The sequence below is a fragment of the Neophocaena asiaeorientalis genome, unplaced genomic scaffold (genome assembly GCF_003031525.2).
Source record: "Neophocaena asiaeorientalis asiaeorientalis breed wild unplaced genomic scaffold, Neophocaena_asiaeorientalis_V1.1 scaffold258, whole genome shotgun sequence".
Lineage (NCBI taxonomy): Eukaryota > Metazoa > Chordata > Mammalia > Artiodactyla > Phocoenidae > Neophocaena > Neophocaena asiaeorientalis.
In genome coordinates, this window is record NW_020172591.1 from 5,702,308 (window position 1) to 5,721,842 (window position 19,535).

The window sequence follows — 19,535 nt, forward strand, 5'->3', positions numbered from 1 at the left end:
GGCGGCCAGGGCGACGCTCAGACTGGGCCGGGCGCTCCGGCTGCGCGGGCTCTCGGGCGCCGCGGCGACAGCATCCTCCTCCTCCTCCTCCTCTCTTTCTTTTCTTCCCCTCCGCTTCTTTCTTTTCTTTATCCTTCTTCCCCTGCCCCGTCCCCCCCTCTGCTCCTTCTCCGGAGGACGTTAGGTCCTCAGGTCCCTGAACGGTGGCAGCGACGACCGCGGGTGCATCCAGTTTCTGCGCCCAGGTAAGAGAGCCGTCCCCACCTCTGTATAGGGTGCTTTTCTTTCTCCTGCCTCGCCCACCGCGTAGAGGGAGGAGAAGGAGCCCAGGAAAGGAATGGGAATGGGGAGGGGTTGTCTCGTCCTCTGTGCCTTGGAAGCAGGCACAGGTTGGCCGAGCTGTCCAGTCTTCCAGCTGGCGGAAGCTTCAGGCCCGGCCTCTCTAGGTGTCACTACTACGCAGCAGGGGACCAGGGCTGCTACCTGGGTTCTAGATTTGTAGAAGGGTGTGTGACCTCGGTAAGTACCACTTTGAAACGCCCGGGAATTTACGTCGGGTTAGGATATCTGTCTTGAGAGATATCCTTGTAAAAGAATTTCGAGATAGAGGTTTTTTGTTTTCTGGGTTTTTTTTGTTTTTTGTTTGTTTGGTTTTTTTGTCCATCTAACTGCAGAGAACTGCACGCTGACGAATGAGTAAGTTAGAGAAGCCTTGTCAATTTGACATCATTTTCCCTGTAATTCTCTCAGAAACAGCTTGGAAGAGCAAGATTGATGAATATTTATAATTTTAGGAAAATGAAAAATTAATGTCTGGTCTTGTTGGAGGGCGGGACACGAAAAAATGAGTCTGGGTGAGCTTGAGCGTCCACGTAGTCTCTTTTTAAACGATGGGGGTGGGAAGCAGCATATACAGTGCATCTGTTTTCTTTTTCTTCTTAAAAGGTGCTTTGGGGGCTGCAGTGCTGGATGCCTTCCTTCCCCAGCCTCTTCTTTTGTTTAACGATGGAAATTTAAAGAAGGAGTGTGTGAGAGGAGCCAGGAGTGGGGATGTGTGTGTTTGGGTGTGTGTAGGGGGGAGGGGGTAGTAAAACGGATGGGGTCAGAAAAAAAATCCTTGAAAACTGGAAATGGATGTTATATTGCCTAGCATCAGGGTTTCAGGGTTTTGTCAGAAAGTAAAAAAAGCTTTATTAGCAACAAGCCCGTTTGTAACAATTGCTGTGTGCCATCAGCTGTAAGCCCTTAGCATAATGCTTCCAGCACATAGACCCTTTAAAACTGACTCGATGTGAAGGGTTTTTGTTTAAATGCTCTCACACACACACAAGCATGCACAGGGGTGTGGTGGTACACACCACATACACACACACACATAAACACATTTGCATATATAATACACTATATACCTAATGTTGAAAAAGGAAGTGGATAATTAAAGATGAATCTTTAAATATCCTTGAAGGTTTGGGATTATGGGGTGAATGAAATTTGTAGTGCAAAACAAATATATGTTGTTGGGTGGTATATAATTTTGGATGTGAGGCAAAAGGATTAATGAATATCAGTAAGGTACTAACTTAAATGTGAAAAATATAATTTATTTTAAAATGATCGGTCGGGGAGAGGAAATGACTGCTAACTGAAATTGAGGTTTGCAACCTCAGTGAGGCGATGGAGAACAAAGCCTTTTATGTGAGCCACATTATGCAAAATGTCCCATGCTTGAGCTGCAGGTACCAGCCTAATATAAAGCATAGCTCTGTAACCCTGTCATTTCACTGTGGGCAATTATAATTTTTTTGGCAATGAAAATAGATTAAATAAATAAAAGCTCTTGAGAATGCCCAGGAGGAAGATTATAGCCTTTCACTTGAATGTGACTCAAAACACCCATTTAACTGGGCAATTGGTGTATACATATTTTGGTAGAAATCTTTATGAATCTGTAAAAAATCATGGGCATTTCAGTCACCCCCTCTTCATGCACAAAAGCATTTCCTTCTTAAGGAAAGGTGAAAGGCATTTTTGTCTTTCAGTAAAAAGTGTTATATTTGCGTGTGTATGTATGTGGTGTGTACCACCATACGCCTGTGCATGCTTGTGTGTGTGATTTTACATTGCTTTCCTGGTAATTTCATCTGGTTATCGTAGGTTTACATCTGGAATCACGATTTGCATGTGATCAGAGCTATTGTGCCTTTAGGATCAGTGGTACATGCTGTTTATCTGTCCGTGGTTTATTTAATTTTAGTATTTCACAATATGCTATAATGTTATTTAATTTCCAAAATTCTTTTTGTTGTTTTTATTTTACCCATAAGCAGAAATTTGCTTAACATACATGTGGAGATCTAAGCAATTTAAAAATTGAGCTTCCTTTTTTTAAAAAAATAATATTTTAAATACATGAATTTTCATTTTCTTTGTTTCCCTCCTCTTTTCATTTCCCTCGCCCCCATCAAGTAACCTGTTTCTTTGTGACTGTCAATGCTGCTTTCAGCTTCTAGTTATGTCTAGACTATCAAAAGTAGAGCCAGTGTTCTCAGGAATTTCAAATTTAGGATTTGTTAATTCTCTGTAGCAGCTCTCCGAGGATGACTTGTTTACAGCACCTCCTCAGGGAGGAGAAGGAGAAAAAATGTGCAGAGAGAGCATGACCCAGTGAAACCGGCACAGCCATTACCTCATCCTAGTAGCTACTTCAGATTCATTGAGAGAGCAGGCATCCTCTCAGTGGAAACCAAACACCAGGAGCACACCCATCTCAAGGCAGAAGCCTTTCACCTCCCATAGCAGCCTCTACTGTGTTGCTCTGCTGAGGTTAAAGGGATATTTTCTCTTTATGGATTTCTTTTCAAGGATCTTGAACTTGGTCATAAGTATGCAACCAGAAATGAAACTTGGCACAGCATACCCGAAGGAATAATTTCATTCCTTTACCACTTTGGGCTAAAATCGATTTGCAAATTTTCTAAACATCAGAAGGGAGAAGGAAGAAAAATGCTTGTTGGTGTATTTTTGCATGTTTTCTTATGACACCCATTTTTGGGTCAAATTTTACTAGCAACTAGATAGTAGACTGGATTGTTATGCTTTTGAAAAATGGAGTTGCACTGTTGGACTTTAAAATGAAATAGTTACAACGTTTGCTTAGATGTATACATGACAATATATGGATACTTAAAATATTCATTGATGTCCCCATAAGACTGACCATATGAAACCAACTTGGGAATTTTAGTATTCAAGTTGATCACTTTGGTTAATGAATTCCTTTCAATGCTTAATTTCCTCTTGACAGATTAAGATAAAGACTCTGAAATAACAGTTACAGTGGATGATAACACCACCCCCAAGTCAATACCATATCCCTTAATGCTAAAAATAGTCATTTAGGTAAGTTATTAGTAATGCATTAGTAGAAGTTATCCAAAGATAACATTCTGGAACAGTCATAAACTCTTATGTCTCTGAAACATCAGGTAAAGATGCTGTTACGCTCTTTGAGGCATATCTGATTCTCTCAGATATGTCTGTTCTTTTTCTACTTTAGTTCTCCCTATGCCTTTCTTAATGCCATTGCCTTGATCTGCTCAATCTAGACCTTCTTACGTGTGAGCAGTATTTTGATCATTTCACTGATTTTCTTCCCTCTCTTTTCATTCCATTCTTTTAAATCTCATATTTGAATGTTAGACTTCTCTAGGCATTTTGTCTTCAATACTGTTACTCTCAATACAAATTTAGCCTTTACTTTTCATTTAGGAGAGTATTTATTTCTGATTTATTTATTTATTTAATTTATTATGTATCTCTTAAGTTTCTACTGGATGCAGAATATTGTACTGGGGACTATGTATAGAGACACAAAAAATACTACAGGGCTTCTGGCTTTAAGAAACTTATACAACAATGTAAAGCAATTATACTCCAATAAAGATGTAAAAAAAATAAATCTTAAAAATAAAGTTAGAGGGATTTGTTTCTTTTGTAATGGGGAATAACTAAGAAGTAACAATTAAATGAGCAGCTATTGTGTTTCAGATATGATACGTAAGTGCGAGGGACTGCACTTGGGCAGGGTAATGTCCCAACACCTCAAAGACAAGCTTTTATGTATCAGTTATGTAAATGTCCTAATGTACACCCTGTATATCCTTCTTTTTCCATATATGTATTCTCTCTATATAATTAAATAAATATTTGTATATATAAACTAGGGAATTGTAAGTATAACATCTCTGACACACAATGGAAGTACTAAGTATCTCAAATACTTCAGCCAATCAGCTGAATCAGCTGTAGAAGGTCAGATCATTAAATGCTGGACAGCACATGAAAATCTCAATTCAGATTATTCTAAGCAACTTTCGGTGTCTCAAGAAATTATCAGTCCCAGTAATTGATTCCAGGCACCAAAGCAGTTAAAGAACTACAAAGTAAGAAGTGGCACACGAAGGGCCAAAATCATGGGAGAGGGTCTGTGAGAAAGTTTGGGTGAGTAGGTGGGGGTAGAGGGAGATGAGGAACGATGATGATGAGGAACGAAAGCAAATTCTCAGCTACGTTTAGGCTGGAGATGAGCCTTTGTCTAAGTGGGTAAAGAGGGAAAAAATCTGTTTTGTTTTTCTACCTCAACATAATATTTTGTTTGAATCCCTCCCCTGCCATTACTTTGAACTAAGGCCATAGGTGTTTTCTTGTAAAATTTATACAGGATGCTTATTGGAAGAAATTCTATAGTGAATTAAAAATTTTAAAACAATATGAACACAATTAGTTGACTTTTTATGAGAAACACTGTGAATGTAATCTTTGAACTTAGTCTTTCCTGTTCAAGAGGTAAACTCTTTGAGTGGTGATACTTTTTAACTGTGATACGTTTTACATAGACATTTTAGTGAAATTCTGTGGAAGTTAAGACAGAGTTCAGGATTTCCTTTTTCAGTCAGTTGTTAAATTTATATTGTGGATTTTAAAGAAAGTTTTAAACAATTTGTTTTATATTAATATACACCAGAGGGGACAACTATTATGTTTTGCTTTTTGTTATGTTAATAGGCCTTTTAGAGAAAATAATTTAACTAAGATCACACAACTTGACTTTCCTCTTGCTTTCTTCTTTTCTTCCTTTCTTCTCCCTCACTATCTTTCCCTTCCTTCCTTTCTCCTTTTCTTCCTTTGCTCCTTCCTTTCAATTTGTATTGGCAAAAAAAAAATCACTGATCATTAGAAAATGCAAACAGAGCCTGCTGTTTTTCTTGCAGTTTATTTTCCATTATATCTATATTTCTCATTTAACATGCAGTTTTATGCCAATTTCTCCTCCTTCTCAGGGCTCCATCCCTATCTTGGCCCCTTCTTTGATCTTGACTTTTATATTCTCTAGTATTGAACAATCTTTTCCTTGTATACCAGTCTTTGATCATGCTTCCTTCCTCTAGAAGGCCTTTCTGAACCAGGAAGAAAAGCTACTACCTTGTTTCTTCCCATTATTTGTACCCAAGTTGACTCAGACTCCCTTATCTTATAGACAATTGCTTATCACAACTGTGTCCTTTCCAGCCTTCTTCAAATTAGTTAAAAAAAGAAAAATATGGTACACCTGTACTACAACTTATTGCTTTCAAAATGAAAAATTTGATTAGCCAACTGTATTTTGTTATTTTATTCACCTGACATCAAATAAAATGGTTTGACTGTTTTTTAAAATTGAATTGATTGGTAAAGTCATTATGTGTCAGGCAGTCCACTGTCTTCGTTTTATACTAGCTAACTACACTGATGTTCACCTAAGTTGAACTACATTAATTTAATTTTAAATGAAATATTCCTAGTTACATTGCTCTGTACAGCATCAGCATTAGCCATCTTGAATCCATCTCAAAATGATCATAAAACACAGTACTTGAATATCCACGAGTATATTTCATTGCTTAAATATCTAGCTCTCTTATATTTAAAGCTAACTTATAAGTAAATATACAAACAACCTCTTTTAGTTTGAGATAGAATAATCATGCCAATATGAACCCTTTATATAACATTACTTTAGGTATTAATGGATTTGTAGTTGGCCATGTTATATTGTAACAATTGCAACATACTGTATTATGTTGTTAATGGACAGCAGTGAAATTATATAATAAATTGGTATGAGAAAATGTTTTCTAATTTTATTGGCTAGAAAGCAGCACGATTAAATAATGCTCAGCTTTGAAACTGTATTATTTTATTTGGGTATTGTGCCTCTCAAAATTGTAATTTAATCTTTCCTTTAGAGTATACATTTTTGAGCAGAACAATATTTTAAACAATATGTTGCATATTTTTCTGGTGTTTATGAGACCACATTCCTTTGGCCCACTTTGAAAACAAATAAGCAAAAAAAAAGTTTTTAGGATTCAGCTATGCATTCTTTTTATGTTAATGTCATCTAATATAGCTAGGAAAAGATCTGATTCTGTAATTTACTACACATACTTATATTGTTCAAACAAAAATCTGCAATCTGTAGCATACAATTTCTTTGCTCAGTGGACAAGAATATGGAGTCATAACACCTGTAACAACTTATTAGTCCACCAAATTTGTCTACCTTGTGTTTCACAAAGGGCTACCATGGTGGTATTTGTGTGTATGTGTGTGTGGGGGGGTGTGTATGTGTGTAATAATCACAGAGTCAGCCTTATGTTTATGCCATTTTCTATAGTTGAGATAAATTGTTATATAATCAGTTGATTTATAGAAAATTTAAAATTATACTTTGATGCTCCATATGAGAATATTTGGTATTAAGTACAATTTTATAGGAAAAACAATGACATAATTATTCATTAACGAAATTAAATCAGATGAATTTCAAACAATTACTATATTTTTCTGTTTGGAGAGTTATAATCCACATCTCACTGCCCATTATTAAAATCAAATGATACAGCTAAATCTAGTACTCAAAATCAAAGCATCTCCATGTTGATCAAATGTCCTGAATTGAAATACTGGTCCCTTAAATTTATCTTTTAAGAAGTGCAGGTGGCACTGCTATTGCATGGAAAATGCAGTTTATCTTCATTTAAACAGCAGAAGCCAGGATTGATGGAACTTTAGAAATTTTGCTGCTAAGAAAGCATTAAGAAACCACTGAGCATCCTATTGGAAGCTAAATCTCTTATAAAACAACCAAGTGAGTATGATCTAGGGTTTATTTTAATGGGTTTGGCCATTGTGCCTCAAACTAAAGCTTGCCTCATTCATAGATTACAAGATGAAAATTATTATAGACCATTAAGTGGTCTTTGGTGAAATTGAGGTTTTGTGGGGTATTTTTTAAGTTCTTATCACTTTCAGACCAATCACTAGTTCCATGATTTGGGGTTTTTTTGTTTTATTTTGAAAAATACCACATTAAGTGAGGGTGGTCCATATCAAAATTGTAAATTATGACAACTTGGTACAATCTTGGACAGTCTCACTGCCCTATTTCAGCCTCTTCCCAAAGACTACCATCAAGTTTTGTTATAAGAATCCAAAGTTTTCCATAAAAAAACTGATATTGAAATGAGTAAACTTATTAATGAAATCTTTTCCTTTTCCTTCCTAATATATTTATAGTCCGTGTAACAGTAGCTTTTTGTAACCCTAATAATTGGTGGCCTAGAAGGACTGTGTGCTTATACATCTGGAAACAAAGTCTATTCTTCTGTGCCTCTGCCCTATGACAGAAGGGACATCAGTTCTTAAGACTTGCTAATTATATATGACTTAGATGTTTGGAGAGGAAGAGGGGCCATTAGGAGCAAATGGTGTGAACCTCCGATGTACATATAAGTAAACTGGGACAGGGAGTGGTTAAGTGACTTTCCTGAGGTTCTGAGTAGTGGAACCAGGCCTAAGATTTAGTTATTCAGGTCAAACTCAGCCTGGTAAGGGGAGGCCAGTACAGAACCATCTCGCTCAGACTCTCTGCTTCCAATTCTGGTTATATTTTTGTTCTCTGACCTAAGGGTGGGGTGATCTGGCAGCATACCTTGCCCCACTTTGTGACTCAACTGTGACTTTCACATGAATATAAAAGAGGGAGGGACTCAGGCCATTCCAACCAGCTCCATGCCAGCTCCACTGCTGAACGTGGTGAGACTAAACCTGGTCCAGGAAACACTGACAAGGCTGCTGCTCCAGGTTCATTCTTGTGGTTTGGATCTCTTAGGACAGAAGTTTAAACTCTCTGGGGTTGTGTGCCCAGACTCAAGGTACTTAAAAAGCCAAGGAGCTTTCCTCTGAACTTGAACTATCCATACTGATGCCTCCAGATTGATTGAGTTTGTATTTAAACTTGGCTCTGTGTTAAAGGGGAATCCAACAAAAATAGCCAGGTTGAAACTTTTTTATGACCTATAACACTATGAAATTTTCTCAAAAATAGCTTTCCTTTTGCGTCTCTGCAACTTTAACATTTTTAGCTAAAAGGAAGTGAGCTAGAAAGGCTGTGGCCTCTGTCTGTGTCTGTTTCCCTCTTAACTTTTCTACTCTCGTATGTCTTCCTGTTTCTCTGCCTCCAGTGTTCCAGTCCTCTTGTTTCTTTGCTTCATCCAAGGAGACAGCAAATTAAATAAGAATTAGTTGTTTCTATGGTTACTGTGTTCAGTAGAGCTTCACCGTACCCACACTGCTTAGGCATTATTGAGTCTTAAGCTGACAAATATATGAAAGGCATGAAGAGCATCTTGGAGGAAAGAAATTAAGCAGAAAGCATGCTTAAATATTTAAAGAGAAGTATACTCCTAGTCACTGAAAACTGAAACTGTATACCACTATCTAGGGAGTGAAGGAATTCTAGTGTCATCCTGTTAAAGAATGTCATATAGTATGTCCTAATTCTCTAAATGAATGTATTTAGTCATTAATCAGAATTGGAGTTACCGTTTTATCACTGAGTAGATGGAACAATTCCTTAAAATATTTTCCATGAACATTTGAGAAAGGATGGGCTATTCACATTGGCTTCTCCTGAAGTATCTTTATTTTGAGCCATAAATATAGGAAAAATCCATCTTAATTGCACATCACGAATGTATACCTATGAAGGTAAATCTTTTAAAATAAGATATTTTGTGCTTTTCTTCTTAGATGTGGTTTATTGAATTTGATAGTCTGAAAATCTAAATGATCCATAAAGAGTAAAAATTGAGTTACTTGTAGTGAGGTGGATGGACCTATAGTCTGTCATACAGAGTGAAGTAAGTCAGAAAGAGAAAAACAAATACCGTATGCTAACACATATATATGGAATCTAAAAAAAAATGGTTCTGAAGAACCTAGGGGCAGGACAGGAATAAAGACGCAGACATAGAGAATGGACTTGAGGACACGGGGAGGGGGAAGGGTAAGCTGGGACGAAGTGAGAGAGTGGCATGGACATATATACACTACCAAATGTAAAATAGCTAGTGGGAAGCAGCCGCATAGCACAGGGGGATCAGCTTGGTGCTTTGTGACCACCTAGAAGGGTGGGATAGGGAGGGTGGGAGGGAGACGCAAGAGGGAGGAGATATGGGGATGTATGTATACGTATAGCTGATTCACTTTGTTATAGAGCAGAAACTAATACACCATTGTAAAGCAGTTATACCCCAATAAAGATGTTAAAAATAATAATATTTTTTAGTAAATGATGTTCTTGGGAATAATTCATTTTTTAATTTTAACTTATGTATTATGAATAATCTATACATGGTATTTTACAGACAATACATATTTGTATACTTGCTCATGAAAAGTTAGTGTGTGAAACAGGGATATTATTAATCTCCATACTTGAAAAATGATACCCTATTATCTTTCTTAAACTGCCAAACTCTCTGAAATGTAAAAAATGTTGCACAGGTATTCTTCTGGATGAAACAAAAAGTTAAAAAAAAAAAGAAGCATAGTTTTTGTCTTACAGATTTTTAAATTTTTAAATAGGAGAAAATTTATAAAAGACAAAAATTCATGGTCACAAAATTTTAACATTTTAAACGTAAATACTACAGGGCAAATAGATACTTTTTGTTTTTCTTCCACTTAAATATCACGCTGGTGTGCCCTAAGTACTTCTTATATCATGGTCCATAAATCATTTATTTATTTACCAAATGGTTATTAGATCCCTAATATACAGCAGGAACTTTTTTGAATATATAGGATATTGGGACAAACCACACAAATTCCTGCCCTCATGGAGATAATATTCTAGTGGTGGGAGACAGAAATTAACATGTAAACCAAATTTCAGACATGAAAAAAATGCTGCAAGAAATAGAAAACAAGAACACATAATAGAACTTGTCTGGGATGGCATAGGCTGTTCTTGGAGACATGAGTAATGAGAAGTAGCCAGGCATATGAATATCTGGGGGAAAAGTTTTCAAGCAGAGGGAACAGGAAAAACAATAGCCTTAAAGCAGGAGGAAGCCTGGAATATTTGAGAAACAAATACAAAGCCAGTGGCCCTGGAGTCTGATGAACGTGGTAGAGGGTGATGGGACAGGAAATCAGGGCAGAAGGCAGATATCAGGCCACATAGGTTCTCTTGACCATGATAAGGGGGTTGACTTTTATTTAATTGGCAGTGCATTCTAATTTTTAAGGTAGTAGAAGCAAAATTTTTTCTGAGAATCTCTTAAGAGCCTTCAAAGATTATGTCTTCTAAATCTCTGTAGATATATTTGTTAACATCACTAATGCATTAAATCACAAGAGAGAAATCATTTAGAAAATTAGAAATCAGTGATAGAGATAAGATTAGAGTTTTGTTGATATAAAATGCTCTAAACATGGGTAACCCAAATTGTGTCATTTTCTTGAGATATTGGAGAATTACATATATAGATAATTTTAACCCCTGCAGCTTTTTTGTACCTGAAACTAAGTTTTTTAAAAAATCTAAACAGAAAATTATAAATCCATGTTTGAGGAAAGTAGTCACAAAAATCACTCCAGTGTCGATATGAATGTGTTCTTTGGCTATTTCCCCACAGCAGCTTTAGTTATAAACAAGGCCAGGTGCCAAGCAACAATCAATATGGCACTGAAATTTATAAATGAATTAAATAACGGAGTTACACATATTTTGCTTCTTACAGGCAATGGCCTAAATGTCCTGAAATTCAGTAAGTGAGCTGATCCAATTTCATGATGATCTTGAATCACCTTTGAGATTAATGGTTAGTTTATCTCTTCATGTATATTGCTTATGCTAAAATACTTAAAATGTAATTTTCAAATATTTGTAGACCTAGTATAATGCTCTCCTGAACTTAGCATTAAACACAGTTTGCCAGACTTCTGATTGATTGTACTTTTGGCATAATTCAAGGCTGTTTACTTTTTTCCTAGGCATTTCCTCAATAGAAAACAAAACGATTAATTTTTTTATTCTTTCATACAGTATTATTTATAGGGCATTTTCAAAATATCACATAATTTAGGAGAAAGTAGTATTTTTATTTTATAATAAGAATTGAATTACTGTTGATTTTTCTTCAAGCTTCTTTTCTTGACTTCCACTTTGTTTTTAGGATTAATTAATTATATGATGTAAATTGCTTTAATGTGGAACAGTTAGGTAGAATGATATATCTATCTCCCAGACTTGCAATTACTCAAGTTAAATATTAAATATATGAATAACAAACCAACCAATAATTCAAATATATATTAAACTCTAAATAGCATTCTTGGAATTTTACTTACATGTAGGCCTTTTAATGTTGAGATATCACTAAATATCAAATATAAGCTGTTATTTCAAAGAACTGATGAAAGGCTTTAAGGAAAACAAGAAAGTGATTGATTTTCTTCTATATGTACAACCATGCTTATGCTATGGGATGTAAAATATACAGCATGTTGTTCTCTAGTTGCCACTCACTAGAGACACAAGACATAAAGCTAATATTAAAAAGAATATAATGCACAATAAGGTAAATGGTAAAGAATAGCATGTCTTGTAAGTGCTATACAAATTTAGAGGAGGGAAGTATATCACCACGTGCAGAAGCTAAAGGTTTCATGTGGGAAGCAGGATATGGAGTGGGGCTGCATAAGTGGCTTGGTTTGGAAAGCACCCAGGTAGGATAATAGCAAAAGCAAAGACACTGAGGTGACAAAGAGCAAGGTAAACCATATTGCCTGCAGTGGGGGATTCCTTTTGGAGAAGAGTAAGATGGATAGGTGGTCTTGGATTTGTAGAGGTCCTTAAATACTGGGCTTACTTGGGGTTTTGGTTTTATCATAAGGCCATTGGAGTCAGTGAAGGATTTTGACTTGAGAAGGAGGGTGAAGAGTGTGACGTCTTAAGATTATCAAGAAAAATTTGAGAAGATGTAGTGGCAGGTCTAGAATTTCTACATATGGTGTGGCATAGAGACACCAACCTATTTAGAGGCAGAGACTAAGGGGCTTGTTTGGGAGCTATGGTTGCAGACATTTTCACAAACAGCTAAGAAAATAAATATCAATACCAAAGAATGGAGGTGGTGACACGGATAAAGATGGGGTGAGGAATGCCAGTGTCAAAAACTTCAGAAACACAGGCTTGAAATAGCCCCAAAGAGTTAGAAGCCATGTAGAACTGTAGTCAGTGAGTAATATGCTCTCCTATTGGGGTTATGTCATGTGCATGCAAAATATGTATTTTTAAAAGGACATTGGCCTTGGAAAACAAAGCAAAGAAATAAGGACAAATTTCAATTCAACTCCTCTGATTTCTAGGCCATATTGGAAATGAACTATGTGACTACACAAATTACTTTAGTAAACCATTATTGAAAATCAATGGTATGAGTGTATAAAATTAAGTAAACAGATTTTCTTGCAAAGGATTACAGACATTTTTGTTAGATATTTATTTCTGATTTTAAATAGTTGCATTCTAAAAATGTTTTTATAAATAATATCAAATGTCAGGGTTGGCAAGCTATTCTGTAAAGGGTCAGACAGAAAAATGTTTAGGCTTTGCAGGCCATATATAGTCTCTGTTGAAATTGCTTAGCTCTGCTGTTGTAGCAAGAAAGCAGCCATAAACAATATGTAAACAAATGGGTATTGCAGTGTTCCAATAGAGCTTTATTTATAAAAACACATGACAGGTCCATTGACCAGTGGATTGTAGTTTGGCACCACCTGACATATACTGTCTTGGTTGAACATGAATCTAGAAAATGTCTTTAAGATTATAGTAACCATACTTTTAAGAGGTCACAAATACATAAAGACTATATAAGGACAATAGTTATATATTTCCCTTTATGAAGACCCATGGCATCTTTAGATTTCTTTCAAGTCAGAGCATGTTAAAAACTACTTGACTTTGTCTTAAACCACTGGCTTGGTTTTATCATATGGGCACTAATTGTGGTTCTATTTTTTCCTTGGCCTCTAATAACCTCAGAATAAAGTTGTGTCCTACTTCAAGTAACTGGGCAGAACCTGAAGTATACATTTCACATGCTGACTGTTTCATGCTTTACTTTATTAGATTTCCATGTGTAATTTTTTTAAATCCTTTTTAGAACAAGGTAAGGTATAAATAAAGCTACATTCTATATTTTCATCAGAGATCCACTTACAATTAAAGTCTTTGACGAGAGGAGTTCTTCCTTTCCAGCAGTAAAGGTGACATGGCATTTCAATCATGTTTGCTGTTCAGTTAGGACAGATTGCATTGCTTTTGTTACTCAGTTTCCACAAATGAAATCATTTTCTCAAAAATAAACTGTGACTTTTGTGTGAATATGCTACTGCAGAGAAACAATTAAATCTGTTACTCATATTGTAAAAAAATGGGATTGTTGCTGCTAAACCTTTTGCTGTGTTTGTTTTACCACAAATGCTTTTCAAACAATTTTTCAACCCCTAGGACCTCAGTAATCCTGGTAGAAAGCTACTAAGACCCAAATATATTCTCTCTTTTATGAATGCATGAACACAGAAATATTCTAGGGATTAGAAATCAGATATTTAAATACTGTTCTTTCTCTACAGAATGCTACATGAGATTTCAAAGTGAAATCTTGGACTCATGGTATAAGGAATGAGTTTTGACTTTGTTTTGTTTTAAATACTCATCATGTGAAATGATACTGTTGCCTTTTATTATCTATTTATTTATTATTATTTTTTGCTGTACCCGGGCCTCTCACTGTTGTGGCCTCTCCCGTTGCAGAGCACAGGCTCCGGACGCGCAGGCTCAGCAGCCATGGCTCACGGGCCCAGCTGCTTCGCGGCATGTGGGATCTTCCCGGACAGGGGCACAAACCTGTGTCCCCTGCATTGGCAGGCGGACTCTCAACCACTGCGCCACCAGGGAGGCCCGCCTTTTATTTTTAATAATAGGTCTTTTTAATACATTGGAATTAAATAATTGGTCTAATTTTGACTGTCCTGTTCAATTAATAGTGAAATGTATTTGTTTGGCTCTTCTGGAAATGGTATAGTGGTCAAGAAAGCTCTTCATGTGACCATTCACCTGAAAAATATATTATCAATTAGATGTGACTTAAAAATGATTCTTAGACATAATCAGGGAAGTGTCATGGGAAATGACAATATTCTTCTTTAAAAGTTAAGAAAAAGAGAGAGAAGAATACCATATAAGAAAAAGATAAATTAGAAAGCCCCTGGTATTAGTTAGACGTTTGTACCACTTTATCAGTATACTTGTGTTTAGATTGTTTCACTGTAATAGTTTTCTGTGGTTTAGCATCACAGAGAATTAGAAATTATAACAAGTTGCATTTCAGTTAGACTGGAACATAGAACAGTGAGTGATGAGCCATAGTTAGGGCCAGGTTTAAAAAATTTCATGGCCTAGGCACATTTATAGGGATCATAATAGGTGTGATCCTGTTCTAATTTCATTGTTAGTGAAATATACAAAGTATCTCAAACATTAGCAAGAAGGTTAGGTTAAATAGTATTAAGTTAGTCATAATGAAAAAATGGCATCATATTTTCCTAAAGCAAATTCAATATGAATTTCTCATGCTAAAAAAAATTACATTTTATTGTATATATCAGATGTAAATGGAGACAGTCTGTGAAGAAGGATGTAAATGGAGTATGCATATTTAACCTTGAGAACATCCATTTTATTATTTTAAAATAACTATTTCAAGGTGAAAATTGCTTAAGGCTTCTGTATTATGTGGGGTTATTTTTCACATCACAAAACATATCAAAAACATGAGAGCAACCACTGGAGATTTTTGTAACAAATGAAATAACTGTGACTTTATGTCTTGTGATAAAATATATCAATAGTTTATTGTTTGAATAATTCTACTGAATTTATTCAGAATCCTTTTTCTGGAAAGAGAAGGAGGAAAATATAGTGAACAACTGCAGTTGCCTTCCCCAAATTATTACGCCCCTCAGAGGTTCTTAGATCTGTAGAGAAGGTTATGTATGTGGAGAATCTGCTCCCACCAGTGAGCCAATGAGCCCTGGTTTAGGCCAAGGCATGTGTGAAAAATGTTCCTGCTCAGAAAAGTGCTGTTGACTTAGACAGAGTGGCACTTATTCAGGCCATTTCTGAACTCAGGTTGGAGTCCTCCAGATGGAGTGAAAACTAACCTTCAAATGACACAGCTCGTTGGTGGTCAGATTTACTATTACATACCATCTTCATAAAATCTAGGGGTACATGTATCCACAGCATAGGATATAGTTAACATACAAACAGTACTTCAAATCTGGGATAACTGTGTTATATAGTTAGTTATAATATAACCTAAAAATAGAATAAAAATGGACCCCATATTGGAAAAATCTATGCAACTCTAATAAAAATTTTATTTCATTTTACACTTAAATATAATTTACTGACTTTTATTCTATCATCACTTAAGTTAATAAAATTGGAAATTTGGGCTTCCCTGGTGGCACAGTGGTTGAGAGTCCGCCTGCCGATGCAGGGGACACGGGTTCGTGCCCCGGTCCGGGAAGATCCCACATGTCGCAGAGCAGCTGGGCCTGTGAGCCATGGCCACTGAGCCTGCACGTCCGGAGCCTGTGCTCCGCAGCGGGAGAGGCCACAACAGTGAGAGGCCCGCGTACTGCAAAAAAAAATAAAACAAAAAACCAAAATTGGAAAGTTAAACATTTGAAATTGTACACAAACATTATGATGACTCATCACCGAAGGTCTATAAAAGTTTCTTCTCCATTTCTGAGGATAGAGAAGATAAAATAGAGAACAGAGAGGGGAAGCATATGGCAATACTTTGTGTAACTCCAGCTTTGCTTTGCTTTGTTATTTCTATGAGTCCACATTGATGCTCTGTTTTATTTGTCGTTTATGAGTCTACACATACTTAATTACTTAGTTCCACAACTACTCGTGATTGCTAAGGTCCATATTTATTAATACTTATAATTCTTTGAACAAGATGGTGTGTGTGTGTGTGAGATTTACAAAGGGCAACTGCCTTTGCATGGACTCCTAAAGGAAGTACCAAAAAAAAATGTAAGTCCAAACCAGACTACAACCTCATTGGCCCTTGTTTCATTATTTTTAAAATGAGGATAGTTGCCAAACATCTCTCAAGGTTTTTGTGTTTTGTTCTGTTTTGTTTGTTTTAGATCTAAGAACCTGGAAGTCAAATTAAGGCTATCTTTTAGGACCAGGATGTATTGTTCCTCAGGAAGTAACAAAATGAACAAAATGCTCTACATGCCACAATTGTAACTCCAATGAAAAAGGCAATGTGGACAGATTTACCATGCCTAAGAGATGTCTAACACCTATGGGTCGTATCAGCCATTCTTGAACTAAGGGGCATAAAACTAAGTGTTCATGAAATTTTAAATCAATGCTAAGTCATCCCACTAGTTGATACTGGGATAAACAACATGAATAGACATGGGCAATGCACTGAATTTATTTGGAAGAAGATGTCAATGAAAATAATATCTTACAGACCCTTATTTATTTTATTGTATATTACAGTATACACAGTGATTTTATCATGATGAATTAAACACTATTATATTGTGTTTAGATTTATCCATCTAGATCATTGTATGTAGGCTGTGTACATTTTCATAGAGTAGGTCACTTTTTAAGTATCTTTGAAAACGTCAATAATCTCATTTTTAAGGTAGAGAATATGAGACCTTAGTCACTATATAATTTTTAATTGCTTGTTTGCACAGTGCAAGATATCCCTACTGTCCAGAAAATTATGTGGATTAAGGGAGTGATCAATAAATATTTTTGAATCAATGAATGGTTTTAGAGAAATTAGTTTAAAACCCCCAAAAGTTTAACACAGCCTGTTTAGTACTATACCAAAAAGGAAATAATCAGTCTCTTTTGGGGTGGTAAGATTTGAAGAAATCAACACTGTCTCTTTCTCTTAAAAGGAAAAAAAAAAATTCCATATGTCTAAAACATGCAATCTTTACCTTTCTTTAAGACACATTAAACATTAGCCCTCTCCCCTCTTATTAAGTCCTTGGGAAAGTCATTTGACTCTCTGGGCCTCAATTGTCTAATCTACAAAATGACGGGATAAATCTAATTGTCTCCAAGACTGCTTCACATTCTACGATTAATTGAAAGGACATTGCATTAATTTCATACTTTTGCACAAATCAGTTTGTCATGTTAAATAGCTATTTGTCCAGTAAAGGTTTCAGTGATTAGAATGCTGACAGATAAGTTTTTTTATTAAGGAAAACTGAATGTCACAAAGGAAGGTTGGAATGATGTGTCTTTCAGAGGAACACAGGTATCCATTGTGAGCATCTACTTTATATTCAGCAAATGTTTATTAAGAATCTGTTATGAGCCTCTGACTGTGATGAGCCATGTTAGCAGAAGGAAGAAAAACAAGACTGCATCCGTACCCTCCAGGACCTTGTTCTGGAGTTGAGGAATTCAGCGCTTTCACATCCTTTGGATAACTAAACAGGGTATACGTGAACACTTACCACATCACCTCACTAATTTACCTATTAAAGTACTTAGGGGAGGAAACATATATGTGATAGACTTAAATAAGAGCCAAGTTATAATACGGTTATGTGCGAAAATGGGTGATACAAATAATCAGAGCTGTTGGAAAGATGAGACTAAGACAAGGCTTTAGGAAAAGATGGATGCAACTCTACACACATGGCAGATATTTGCTCTTCTCATATCAAGTGTGGATTTTAAAAAGAAAAGAACTGCTTTTGAAAAAATTTATTTTGCAGTAGACAGGCAAAAATGTTTTATTCACTAATATATATGATGCCATGTTTTATTTCTTGTGTAGTAAGTCTTAAAACAATCCATCAGACTTATGGAGAAAACATTTCTCATAAATCCTTTAAATTTCTTGTTAGCTCTAGATGATCTTCATATATCCATTAAATTCTCTGAGAATGTCTTCCACTTCAAATGTAAGTCCTTTGGAAGGCACGGTGCTTTGGAAAAGAAGGGAAGAGGAGGGCAGTGTGCCCAAAGAATTTGTTGTACTATTTTTCAAAGCAGAGGCCAGCTGTTTGGGAACTAGAATTAAAATGTAAATGATCAAAGGGGAATAATTAGAGCCATTCTTTTCAGACAATGCCCAATGCAATCACAGTGAGAAAAGGATTCAGGGAGATTTTCTACTATGCACAAGTCACAAATGAATTGAAAGGCTAGGAGGGAAGTGATTTACAAGGAACTAAGTGGGCACAACCTACAGATTGTCTAATACTCTGGGCAGTTGAATTAATAGAGGAACGGTACTTCGTATTCTGCTGGGACTGAATCCAAATGACAAGATAACCGTGCACAGAACTGAGGAAGTCACTGCATTAGTGCCATAGCAGGATTGTAAATTGAACTATAGTGCTGGCATGAGTTACATTTCAGTTCATGTGGTTTTATGAATCAAAACAGCGGTCTTTGAATACAATATAGGCAGTGCCACATGGGAACAAAATAGGAAGATTATGCAAGAGCTTGGTCAAAATTTTTTATGTTCACCATAGAACAAAAATCTATGAAAGCTTTCAAATGCAAGGATTTTCACAAATAAATTAGTTTTTATTTGTATTTTTATACAGATTTAAGTACTTCAGAAAAAGTCCAAAGGGCTACACATAACTCATATAGGTATATGCTTATTTGAACTGATCTAATCCTAGTATTTGGTGTCAATCAGACATCATGGTTCTGTAATGAAGAAATCAGATATCAATGAGGAAAGAAAAGTATAAATATATTGATTTATAATTGGGTTTTACACAAACTACGGAAGTGAAGGAATAATAGAACTTTAAGATTTTGGGGTCTGTGGTAGTTTATACACATTTTTATGAAACATTCATCCATGACTTTGCCTTTCATATGACCATAAAGTTTATATGAGCTAACAAATAATTTCTTTAGTGTTGAAACAGCTAAAGACCAGGTCTCATTAATGCTTGAAATAGTAAGGGGTTTGACTAGCAAATAAATGTTTAATTACCAGCTTAAATTTTGGCATCTCCCCTCTCCCCCCATCATCACC

General features: G+C 35.8%; 1 protein-coding gene across 3 annotated transcripts in view; it reads left to right on the forward strand.

Moving 5' to 3' along the window:
• The first annotated feature begins 54 nt into the window (after window positions 1–54).
• Window positions 55–19,535, forward strand: part of MAP2 (microtubule associated protein 2) — a 276,003-nt gene continuing 256,522 nt past the window's right edge. For all 3 annotated transcript variants that reach the window (XM_024738399.1, XM_024738400.1, XM_024738401.1), the window contains exon 1: window positions 55–245. The gene's annotated coding sequence lies outside the window, so the exon portion shown is untranslated. The remainder of the gene's footprint in view (window positions 246–19,535) is intronic.